The sequence below is a fragment of the Somniosus microcephalus genome, chromosome 21 (genome assembly GCF_052327205.1).
Source record: "Somniosus microcephalus isolate GS21.2 chromosome 21, FLI_Smic_1.0, whole genome shotgun sequence".
In the NCBI taxonomy this organism is placed as follows: Eukaryota; Metazoa; Chordata; class Chondrichthyes; order Squaliformes; family Somniosidae; genus Somniosus; species Somniosus microcephalus.
Window position 1 is genome coordinate 32,277,207 of NC_141007.1, and position 11,745 is coordinate 32,288,951.

Sequence of the window (11,745 nt, forward strand, 5' to 3'; positions counted from 1 at the left end):
CAAGTCAGGACAACGCAATTAACTTGATACACTTTTTTTACAACATCCTCAATAAAAAGAAACAATTATGCAAAGCTTTGCAGAAAATTAAAAAATCCAAATTCTGGTTCTGTTTAATCCAAGGTTTCAGGTCTTTTGGTGCGTGTTTAGTCTGGTGCAGCCTGGACTCCATCCAAGATTCATGATGGGAGTCAGTAGTTTATGAAACGTGAGTTACGCAGGCCTGACTCACTCACCGGTTTATTTTTTAGTGATTCATTGGGGGTCATTTTAACTTTTGCCAATAGTATAAAACTGGCGGTACCGGATTGGTCGCTCGTTATACAACCCGCCCAATTTTAATTTCCATTGACTTCAACTGAAAGGAAAATCAGGCAGGGACAAGTTACACTATTCACTTGCACTAAACACATGAGGGTTCGAAAGGATTTCTGTGCTTGTGCTGTCGTACATGTGAATCAACATTTACATCAGGAGTTTTCTTAATTGGTTAAAAATTAAGCCAAGGTCTGGTGTCTACAACATGGTATAAATACTCATGCACACTGGGAATTCCAATAAAGCTAGCAATATTTTACAATCCTGTTTAAATTTCAAATTTAATATGCTTTCCTTTATAGATTGCATCAATCAAGTTCAAAGTGCCGCAATTTATTATAGATGCAGAAGAACTGCAGTCATTTCATTGTGGTTTTTCCTTCATCCGCAGTCAGAAATTTACATCTACGATTGCCCTCTAGTTGACGTCAGTCGTTTACAATGGAATTTGTCAAACGTTCTCACTGGAAAGAGGCTGTACTGGCACAAGCCAGGCTCCACAAAACTCCATCTTCGCAGTTAAACATCACAAGTGTGCTTCAGATTGCAGACTGCTCATGAACAATGCAATATGAGACCTACTGGGGTTTTAAATGTTATTTTCAGTGAAAACAGTGCATCATTTGTCTATATTTGAAAATCATTTCTTTGTTGTTAGGACGCAAGTTATAAAGCATCAGTCTGTTGTGAAATTAGTTTTACAGTTGGTTGCTGTAATTATGAAAAAAATAGGCAGTGATGAATTTACAGCTCAAACATAACTTCATCAATTTGTTCCAATAAAATAACAATGAGCCCCGTTTAACTGAATCCCATTTTTAAGTGGTTATTCTTCTTCTACAGTTAAAGTAGTTGTTATGAAACCTATGTAATACAAAGGGTGAAATTGACAGTGAATGTGGAGATCTGCTCGGGGTAAAGCAACTCCTATTTTGCTTTCTATTTTTCCTCCTTTCCCTGTTTTTCTTGCACTGTACACTACATCTAGCTGAGACGGGATTACAGATGCTATCAGTGAATTTCACCAGTTCCGTAAATTGCAGCACTCGCAGATTTCCGCATAATGCTCTATTTATATTCCTGGACTGCTGCTGCTGCTGCTGTCGCATATCGGTGCCTTTGACAGCATGAAGTACCACTTGGACAGGTAGCCTTCCCCGCACTGCTCGGGGATACTGTTCATCAGCAGCAAACACTCAGCCAACAAATGAAACCAATAACGTGGTTTTCCCACCAACATCAGATGGTGTTCCTAGCCTGAGCGTTGAAGTTGAAATTTCACCTTCACAAGGACTTTTTTTGTTTGTTCTTGTCTTGTTGAAACTGGCCCTGGGATGCAAAGAGGGCAGATTCCTGAGCACCGGCAGCTTCAGCCCAACACACAGCCACTCAAAAAGAAGCAATTGTGCAATACGTGTGTCAGCCATGGTTCAGTGGGTAGCACTCTCTAGGTGGGAGGGGCTAGGATTGATCAGGTGTTACTGGTTGCCTGATTGCTACAGGGAGTTGGTAAAAAAGTTGGTAAAAGGTTGGTGGTGGGTTTTTTCTCTTCAGGTTTTAGGGCCCTTTTGGCTCATAAACAACAGCCAGATGGCTGCTGAGGGGTCCGGAGTGCCGGGCCCCTCAGAGGACAGTGTTCCCAAGATGAATTTAATTAGGGGAGAAACTGTGGTTGGAAGGGAAAGAAAAAGGCCCAAAGATTTGGGCCGGGACCCCAGGAGGTTTGGAAAAGAAAGCACGGTGGTGGTTCAGTGCGAGGATAATGAGATACGAGCTTCGGATATTATCCAAGCAATACATGAGGACTGTGGCGAGGGAAGCTGCTTTGCCTGCCGACCAAAGCTGAATGTTGGGTTTGAGGTGACGGTCAGTGGCCGAGAGGAGGTGGAAAAACTTTTACTCAGTTTGAAAGTTGGTGATAAGTTCTTGGAGGTATCTCTGCTATATTCGGAAGAAGTGGTGGTCTCATTCTTAAACTTGCCAGTTTATATTGAGGATGATGTGCTAATCAAAAAGTTGGAGTCATGGGACATTAAAATTTGCTCAGCAATAAAGAGGACTGATTATCCAGGAACATGGGTAGCAGATGGAACCCGTTACGTAAAGGTGCGGTTCCCAGAGGGGGTGAAGTCATTACCGTACAGCATGAAATTTGAGACAAAGGAAGGAGTGCAGTACTTCCGAGTACTGCATGATAACCAAGTGAAGGTTTGTAATTATTGTCTTGGACACGACCATCTTGTAAGAAACTGTCCAGACATGTACTGTTATAATTGCAAGGAGTCTGGACACATCACTCGGAGTGGCAAGGCGGAGAGCTGTGAGGTGTGTCACAAAGGCCCCAACCGCTGTGAATGTGAGGCAGAAGGAAGCCCCTTAAGTGATGAGGAGATGGGAGAAGGAGCAGGAGGTGTTGGCAGCAGCGGCGGCGGCAGTGCGGACCTGGGAGGAGCGGCAAGGCGGCGGTGATACCAACTCAGAACCGGCAGAATTTTCAAAGAGTGATGTCAGAAGTCAAAAGTGACGTTGGCACAAGGGGCGGGAACTGATTGAGGCCAGTGTCGGGAGCGGAGAGAGCGGCGGTACAAGGCTTACCAATCTCACAGACTGGTGGCGGCGTTCCAGAGCCACGTCATGATTCAAAAAGTGACAGGGGCAAGAGGAAGCAGAGGATTGGGTGAGTACGGCCAGGTGAGTATTTATACTCTATAGTTTGACAGTTAAGATTAATAGTTTATAAAATTTAGAAGGTCTTAATTTTTGTGGTTATAGTTTCTAAGGTCCCTGTTGTGTATCGGGGAGTGCTAGTAACCAAGGGCCCTTGAGAATATCATTTAATTGTAGTGTAATTAGAGGTATTGATTTGATTTAAATTAATTAAAGGGTAAGTCATGGCAGGACAGCTCGGCCCCGTGGCATGTTCCTCCTGTGCTATGTGGGAAATCAGGGACACTTCCTGTGTCCCTGACGACCATGTGTGCGGGAAGTGTATCCAGCTGCAGCTACTGACAGACCGCATTGCGGCGCTGGAGCTGCGAATGGATACATACTGGAGCATTCGCAATGCTGAGGTCATCATCGATAGCACGTTTAGGGAGTTGGTCACACCACAGGTAAAGGCTGCACAGGCAGAAAGGGAATGGGTGACCACCAGGCAGAGCAGTAGGCGCAGGCAGGTAGTGCAGGGGTCCCCTGTGGCCATCCCCCTCTCAAACAGATATACCAATTTGGATATTTTTGAGGGAGATGGCTTATCGGGGGAAGGCAGCAGCAGCCAACTTCACAGAATCACAGAAATCACAGAAACCCCACAGTGCAGATAGAGGCCATTTCGGCCCATCGAGCCTGCACTGACACATATCCCACCCGATCCCTGTAACCCCTACACCAACACATATCCCACCCTATCCCCGTAACCCCACGTATTTAATCCCCCTAACACTAAGGGTCAATTTATCATAGCCAATCATCCTAACCCGCACATCTTTGGACTGTGGGAGGAAACCGGAGCACCCGGAGGAAACCCACGCAAAAACGGGGAGAATGTGCAAACTCCACACAGACAGTCACCCGAGGCCGGATTCGAACCCGGGTCCCTGGCGCTGTGAGGCAACAGTGCTAACCACTATGCCACCGTGCTGCCCGAACTTCCTGGCACCATGGGTGGTTCTGCTGCACAGGACGGGAGGAAAAAGAGCGGGAGAGCTATAGTGATAGGGGATTCTATTGTAAGGGGAATAGATAGGCATTTCTGCGGCCGCAAACGAGACTCCAGCATGGTATGTTGCTTCCCTGGTGCAAGGGTCAAGGATGTCTCGGAGCGGCTGCAGGGCATGCTGGAGGGGGAGGGTGAACAGCCAGTTGTCGTGGTGCATATAGGTATCAACAATACAGGTAAAAACCGGGATGAGGTCTTAAAAGCTGAATATAGGGAGTTAGGAGGTAAATTAAAAAATAGGACCTCAAAGGTAGTAATCTCAGGATTGCTACCAGTGCCACGTGTTAGTCAGAGTAGAAATAGAAGGATATTTCAGGTGAATATGTGGCTAGAGGAATGGTGCAAGGGGGAGGGATTCAAATTCCTGGGACATTGGAACCGGTTCTGCGGGAGGTGGGACCAGTACAAACTGGACGGTTTGCACCTGGGCAGGACCGGGACCGATGTCCTAGGGGAAGTGTTTGCTAGTGCTGTTGGGAAGGGTTTAAACTAAAATGGCAGGGTGTTGGGAACCTGTGCAGGGAGACAGAGGAAAGGGAAGCAAGGATAGAAGCAAAAGACAGGAAGGAGAAAAGCAGAAGTGGCAGTCAGAGAAATCAAGGGTTTAAATCAAACATGGCCACAGTAAATAATAATTCTAAAAGGCCTAAGAGTGTTAAAAAAACAAGCCTGAAGGTTTTGTGTCTTAATGCGAGGAGCATTCGTAATAAGGTGGATGAATTAGCTGCGCAAATAGATGTAAATGGATATGATATAATTGGGATTATGGAGACATGGCCCCAGGGTGACCAAGGCTGGGAATTCAACATCCAGGGGTATTCAATCTTCAGGAAAGACAGGCAAAAAGGAAAAGGAGGTGGGGTAGCATTGCTAGTTAAAGAGGAGATTAACACAATAGTAAGGAAGGATATTAGCTCCGATGATGTGGAATCTGTATGGGTAAAGCTGAGAAATACCAAGGGGCAGAAAACGTTAGTGGGAGTTGTATACAGACCCCCAAACAGTAATGCTGAGGTTGGGGATGGCATTAAATGGGAAATTAGAGATGCGTGCAATAAGGGCACAGCAGTTATCATGCGTGACTTTAATCTACATATAGATTGGGCTAACCAAATTAGTAACAATACAGTGGAGGAGGAATTCCTGGAGTGTATACGGGCTGGTTTCCTGGACCAATATGTCGAGGAACCAACTAGAGATCAGGCCATCTTAGACTGGGTATTAAGTAATGAGAAAGGATTAATTAGCAATCTTGTTGTGCACAGTCCCTTGGGGTGAAGCGATCATAATATGATACAATACTTCATTAAGATGGAGAGTGAAGTATTTGACTCAGAGACTAGGGTCCTGAATTTAAATAAAGGAAACTACGATGGTATGAGGCGCAAGCTGGCTAGGATGGATTGGGGAATGTTACTTAAAGGGTTGACGGTGGATAGGCAATGGCAAACATTTAAAGATCGCATGGATGAACTATAGAATTTGTTCATCCCTGTTTGGCATAAAAATAAAACAAAGAAGGTGACTCAACTGTGGCTAACAAGGGAAATTAGGGATAGCATAAGATCCAAGGAGAGGACATATAAATTGGCCAGAAAAAGCAGCAAACCTGAGGATTGGGAGCAGTTTAGGATTCAGCAAAGGAGGACAAAGGGATTAATTAAGAGGGGAAAAATAGAGTATGAGAGTAAGCTTGCAGGGAACATAAAAACTGACTGTAAAAGCTTCTATAGATATGTGAAGAGAAAAAGATTAGTGAAGTCAAGCATAGGTCCCTTGCAGTCAGAATCAGGGGAATTTATAATGGGGAACAAAGAAATGGCTGACCAATTCAATGCATACTTTGGTTCTGTCTTCACAAAGAAGGACACAAATAACCTCCCAGAGATGTCGGGGAACATAGGGTCTAATGAGAGGGAGGAACTGAATGAAATCAGTATTTGTAGGGAAATTGTGTTAGGGAAATTGACGGGATTGAAGGCCGATAAATCCCCAGGGCCTGATAATCTACATCCTAGGGTACTTAAGGAAGTGGCCCTAGAAATAGTAGATGCATTGCTGGCCATCGTCCAAAATTCTTTAGATTCTGGAACAGTTCCCATGGATTGGAGGGTAGCTAATGTAACCCCACTGTTCAAAAAAGGTGGTAGAGAGAAAATGGGGAATTATAGATTGGTAAGCCTGACATCGGTAGTGGGGAAAATGCTAGAGTCCATTATAAAAGATGTAATAGCAGAGCACTTGGAAAACAGTGACGGGATCGGACAAAGTCAACATGGATTTACAAAAGGTAAATCGTGCTTGACTAATCTACTTGAATTTTTTGAGGATGTAACTGGTAGAATAGATAAGGGAGAACCAGTGGATGTGGTGTATTTGGACTTTCAGAAGGCTTTCAATAAGGTCCCGCATAAGAGATTAGCATGTAAAGTTAAAGCACATGGGATTGGGGGCAAGGTATTGACTTGGATAGAGAACTGGTTGGCAGACAGAAAGCAAAGAGTTGGAATTAACAGGTCTTTTTCCGAGTGGCAGGCAGTGACTAGTGGGGTACCGCAGGGATCAGTCCTTGGACCCCAGCTATTCACAAAATATATATTAATGATCTAGAGAAGGGAATTAGGTGTAATATCTCCAAATTTGCAGATGACACAAAGCTGGGTGGGCGTGTGTGCTGTGAGGAGGATGCCGAGAAACTCCAGGATGATTTGGACAGGTTGGGTGATTGGGCAGAAGCATGGCAGATGCAATATAACGTGGATAAATGTGTGGTTATCCACTTTGGTATCAAAAACAGGAAGGCAGATTATTATCTGAATGGCAATAGATTGGGAGAAGGGGAAGTGCAACGAGACCTGGGTGTCCTTGTGCACCAGCCGCTGAAGGTAAGCATGCAGGTGCAGCAGGCGGTTAAGAAGGCAAATGGTATGTTGGCCTTCATAGTGAGAGGGATTGAGTACAGGAACAAGGATGTCTTGCTCCAGTTGTACAGGGCCTTGGTGAGACTACATCTTGAGTATCGTGTGCAGTTTTGGTCGCCTTATCTGAGGAAGGATGTTCTTGCCATGGAAGGAGTTCAGCGAAGATTCACCAGGCTGATACCTGGGATGGCAGGAATGACGTGTGAGGAGAGATTGGGTCGATTGGGCTTGTACTCGCTGGAGTTTAGAAGAATGAGAGGGGATCTCATTGAAACTTATAAACTTCTGACAGGACTGGACAGACTAGATGCAGGAAGGATGTTCCCGATGGTCGGGGAGTCCAGGACCAAGGGTCACAGTCTAAGGATAAGAGGTAGGCCATTTAGGACAGAAATGAGGAGGTATTTCTTCACCCAGAGAGTGGTGAACCTGTGGAATTCTCTACCACAGAAGGCAGTAGAGGCCAATTCATTCAAGAAGGAGTTGGATATATTTCTTAAAGCTAAAGGGGTCAAGGGATATGGGGAGAAAGCAGGGACAGCGTGTGGCAAAGCCACCAAGAGACTCTCGCAGTAATGTATATAATTGCCTTTAACAGGGGCTTGTTACCTTTAAGTGTTTGCTCTGTATAAACAGCGCGGGTTTGGTAAAATGGCGATCCAGCGCGATGACGTCATCATGCAGGTCACGTGACGTTCCCAACGGTGGGAAACGTGATGACGTCATGATATCAGAGGGGAGAGGCGTTACCCCTCTGTCCTCGTGGAACCGGTTGGTGTACAGACCTGTATAGAGTTTCTCCTGCATTTTTGTTTGTAACTTTTACTAGTGCATTAAACCACGTTTGGTTAACTGCTAGTTTCAGTCTCAGTACTTTCGTTAGGAGTTCAAGCACTCCTACAGGGTACTGAATTTGGATGATCAGCCATGATCTCATTAAATGGCGGAGGAGGCTCGAGGGGCCGAATGGCCTACTCCTGCTCCTATCTTCTATGTTTCTATGAGTGGAACGGCCAGAGGAGTGGAGCAGTCAGAGGACACAGCTGGTAAATTGAAGGAGAAAAGAGCACAGGAAGAGGCAGAAAATTGCGGAGCAGAGAACAGGATGGAGATGGTGGAAAACACACCAAGTACAGTGGAAAAGAACAAAGACAGCAGAGGGCAGCAAGGGTCGAGTGCAGACTTGAGCCTTAATATGGTTCAGCTCCCCCTAAAGAATCTGGTGTCCGCGGGGGGAGAGGAGGCCGGAGCGGGGTGCGTGGTAAATGTAAGTACTCCAAAGAAAGGCTGGGAGTCGGACATCTCGGTGAGCAGTAAGGGGCAAGACAAGGATAGGGTGCAAGAGGCAGGAGCCTTAAAGGGCCAGCAGGACGGGGGCAGCAAGACAAAGGCACCAGAAGGGAGCAATATAGGTGCGCCATTGTCCCAGAGAGAGAAGGATCAGGGGGCAAGGGTCAGAGGTGGAGATGAGGTCGAAGGGAGCGGCACTGTTGGAGAAACCGCGATAACAGGAAGACTCTCTATGGGAGATGATGTATCTGACGGGGAGCAGGATTATGTATCTTATGGGGAGCAGGCACAGGGTCTTACAGAAGATCTTGAGAGTGAGGAATTAGAGGGGGACAGAGACATGGAAGTGGGGGGATAGGTGACATCATGTGGAAAGGGAAAGGTTAGTGAGGGGCAGAAGGAGGGAGAAAGGGCAGCTCCTTCGCCCAAACTTAATGCAAGGAAGAGGCTGAAACAGCAGGGAAGCTTCAAATAGGAGGTGAAAAAGAGTCAGAGGCTGCAGGAAAAAGCAACAGCTGGCCGAAAAGTTGGGAAGGAGCATGAGAGGAGGGAAGGGCCAGAGATTAAATGATGGGGAGATTATCAGGCATACTTCCTGCAGTGTATGTGCCTTTAAGAGCCCCCTGTGTACTGCAATGCCGGTAATGGCCACTCGGGCTATATAAGCCTGTATATTGTGTTGTATCAGTTAGTTCCCCTCCAGACTTTGTTCAGTAAACACCTGTGAAACCAACTCCTGTCTTCAGTGTCTCTATTAACACACGGACACAACACTTCCCTTCTTCGGAGCCATGATTACATTGGCCTCGATTAATGTGAACGGACTGGGTGAGAAGAAATTGCAGCAGTTGTTGCAGGGTTTTAAAGGCATGGACTTGCTGTGTCTGCAAGAAACCTTTTGGGATGAGGATATCCTTGAAAGTGTTCAGAAGGTTTGGAAGGGAGAGGTGTTTGCAAGTTGTGCAAACAATAACCGTAGAGGGGTGGCTGTTTTGTTGAGTCCGTCCATAAAAGAAAACGTTGCCTCGGTGTACAAGGACACTGAGGGGAGATTTGTACGGCTAAGGGTAAAAATGGAGGAATTTCATTGCGATCTCTTTAATATCTGTGCACAAAATGACCATTGCAAGCGTCGCGAGTTTTTTCGGGGGTTATTCACTGAAGTGGCAGAGGTGGAAAATCCTTGTATAGTGGGGAATTTTAATGTATTTCTATCTTGGATGGACATTTCAGCCCAGATGACCTTTAAGGATGATAACTCCAGAGGGATGATTGTAAAAATGATGGCATTGTAGGAGTCTACGTACTCCTAGCAAAAAATACTGAACCCGGAGAGGTTCAACAGAAAAGGTTTAATTGTTGAGACTGCATGTTGAACACAAAAATGGTGTCAGAGACTACACCAAGTCCGACTGCCTTTCATCAGTCCACAGCTTCGACTGCTCCTCCCCTGCTCTGGGCTTAACTATGTTGCAGATCGAGTTTCTTAAAGGTGTGATCCTTCTTAAAGGCATGATGCCTGATTTATAGTCTACGGACCGAAAAGCGGATTGTGTCCTTTCTGTGATCGGTACGCCACACAGCTCCCCCCAGAATCCGCTAGTAGGGAGTGTACGAACCGGCGTGGTGACTTGATGGCACGGCCGGAACGGCTCTTGGCGGTTGGTGTCGGGAGCGGGGCGGTCGGACGTGTCGGGCTCTTAGGTGGTCTGCCCCCCGGTGGGGGTTGGCCCACTTGAACGGGTTCATCGGGGCCTAGGTGCGCCAGCTTGAGCCGGTCGATCGACACCTTGTCAGTTCTGCCGCCCACTTCGAGGAGGAAGAACTTGTTCCCCGTCTGGAGTACCTTGTAGGGTCCGTCGTATGGGGGCCGTAGAGGTCCTCGGTGGGCGTCATGGCGCACGAAAACAAATTTGGCCATGTGCAGGCTAGGTGGTACGTGGGTTGCTGGTTCGCCGTGCCGGCCGGTGGGTACCGGAGCGAACTGTTGTGCTCGGTTGGCGAAAGTGCGGCGTTGCTGGTCAGCCGAACAGGGGGTCGTGGCGGTGGGCAGGAACTCTCCGGGTATGCGCAGTGGCTGGCCGTACACGAGTTCCGCCGCCGAGGCTTGCAGGTCTTCCTTGACCGCGGAGCGTAGGCCAAGTAGCACCCATGGGAGGCGGTCAATCCAAGCCTCGTCCTCGAGGCTGGCGTGGAGGGACGCCTTCATGGACCTGTGGAATCACTCGCACAGTCCGTTGGCTTGGGGGTGGTAAGCCGTGGTGCGGTGAACGGCCACCCCGAAGTTTCGGGCGATGGCAGCCCACAGATCAGAGGTGAACTGCGGGCCTCTATCTGACGTCATGTCGGAGGGGACGCCGAACCAAGAGACCCAGGTACCGATGAACGCCCTCGTGATGTCGGCGGTGGTGGTGGACGTCAGTGGAATGGCCTCGGGCCAGCGGGTGGTACGGTCCACGATTTTCAGCAGGTGCGTGTGACCTTGTGATGGCGGCAGGGGGCCGACGAGGTCGATGTGGACGTGGTCAAACCTTCTTTCTGGCACGGTGAACTCCTCGAGTGGGGCTTTGACGTGCTGGTGGATTTTGGCACGCTGGCAAGCTATGCAGGATCTGGACCAGACGCGCACATCTTTGCGCAGGCCGCGCCAGACAAATCGGTTGGCCACCAGTCTAATGGACGAGCGGATGCCGGGGTGTGAGAGGCCGTGGACGATGTCGAACACCCGTTTTCGCCAGGACGCCGGGACTACGGGGCGGGGTTGCGCCAAGGAGGTGTCGCATTTGACTGTGACGGCGGACGGGCCGCAGGCGACGTCGGTCAGTCGCAGCCCTGGGAGGGTTGTGGGTGTGGAGAGCAGATCGGGGTCGGTGCGTTGCTCCGCTGCCAGTTGAGCATAGTCCACTGCCAGGTGGGCGCCGTGGACGGCGGGGCGGGATAGGCAGTCGGCCACCACGTTGTCTCGACCGGAGACATGCCGGATGTCCGTGGTGAATTCAGACACCGTGGCGAGCTGGCGTTGTTGCCTGGCTGACCACGGGTCCGCAGATTTTGCCATCGCGAATGTCAGGGGTTTGTGGTCGACAAACGCGGTGAAGGGGTGGCCCTCCAGAAGAAATCTAAAATGGCGGACTGCCAGGTACAGTGCGAGCAGCTCGCGGTCAAAGGCGCTGTATTTGGCCTCCGGGGGGCGCAGTTGGCGGCTGAAAAATGCCAGCGGTTGCCCGGCCCCGTCGACCCACTGTTCGTACACGGCGCCGACCGTGTGGTCGGAGGCGTCCGTGGTGAGGGCCACCCTGGTGTTGGGCTGTGGGTGAGCGAGCATGGTGGCGTCGGCGAGCGCCTTTTTGGTCGAATCGAAACCGGTCAACATGTCCGCCGACCACTCGATCGCCATTCTGTCGTTCTTAACCCAGAGGGCTTCGTATAGGGGCCGCCTGAGGGAGGCCGCTCCGGGAATGAAGCGGTTGTAAAAGTTGATCATCCCCAAGAACTCCT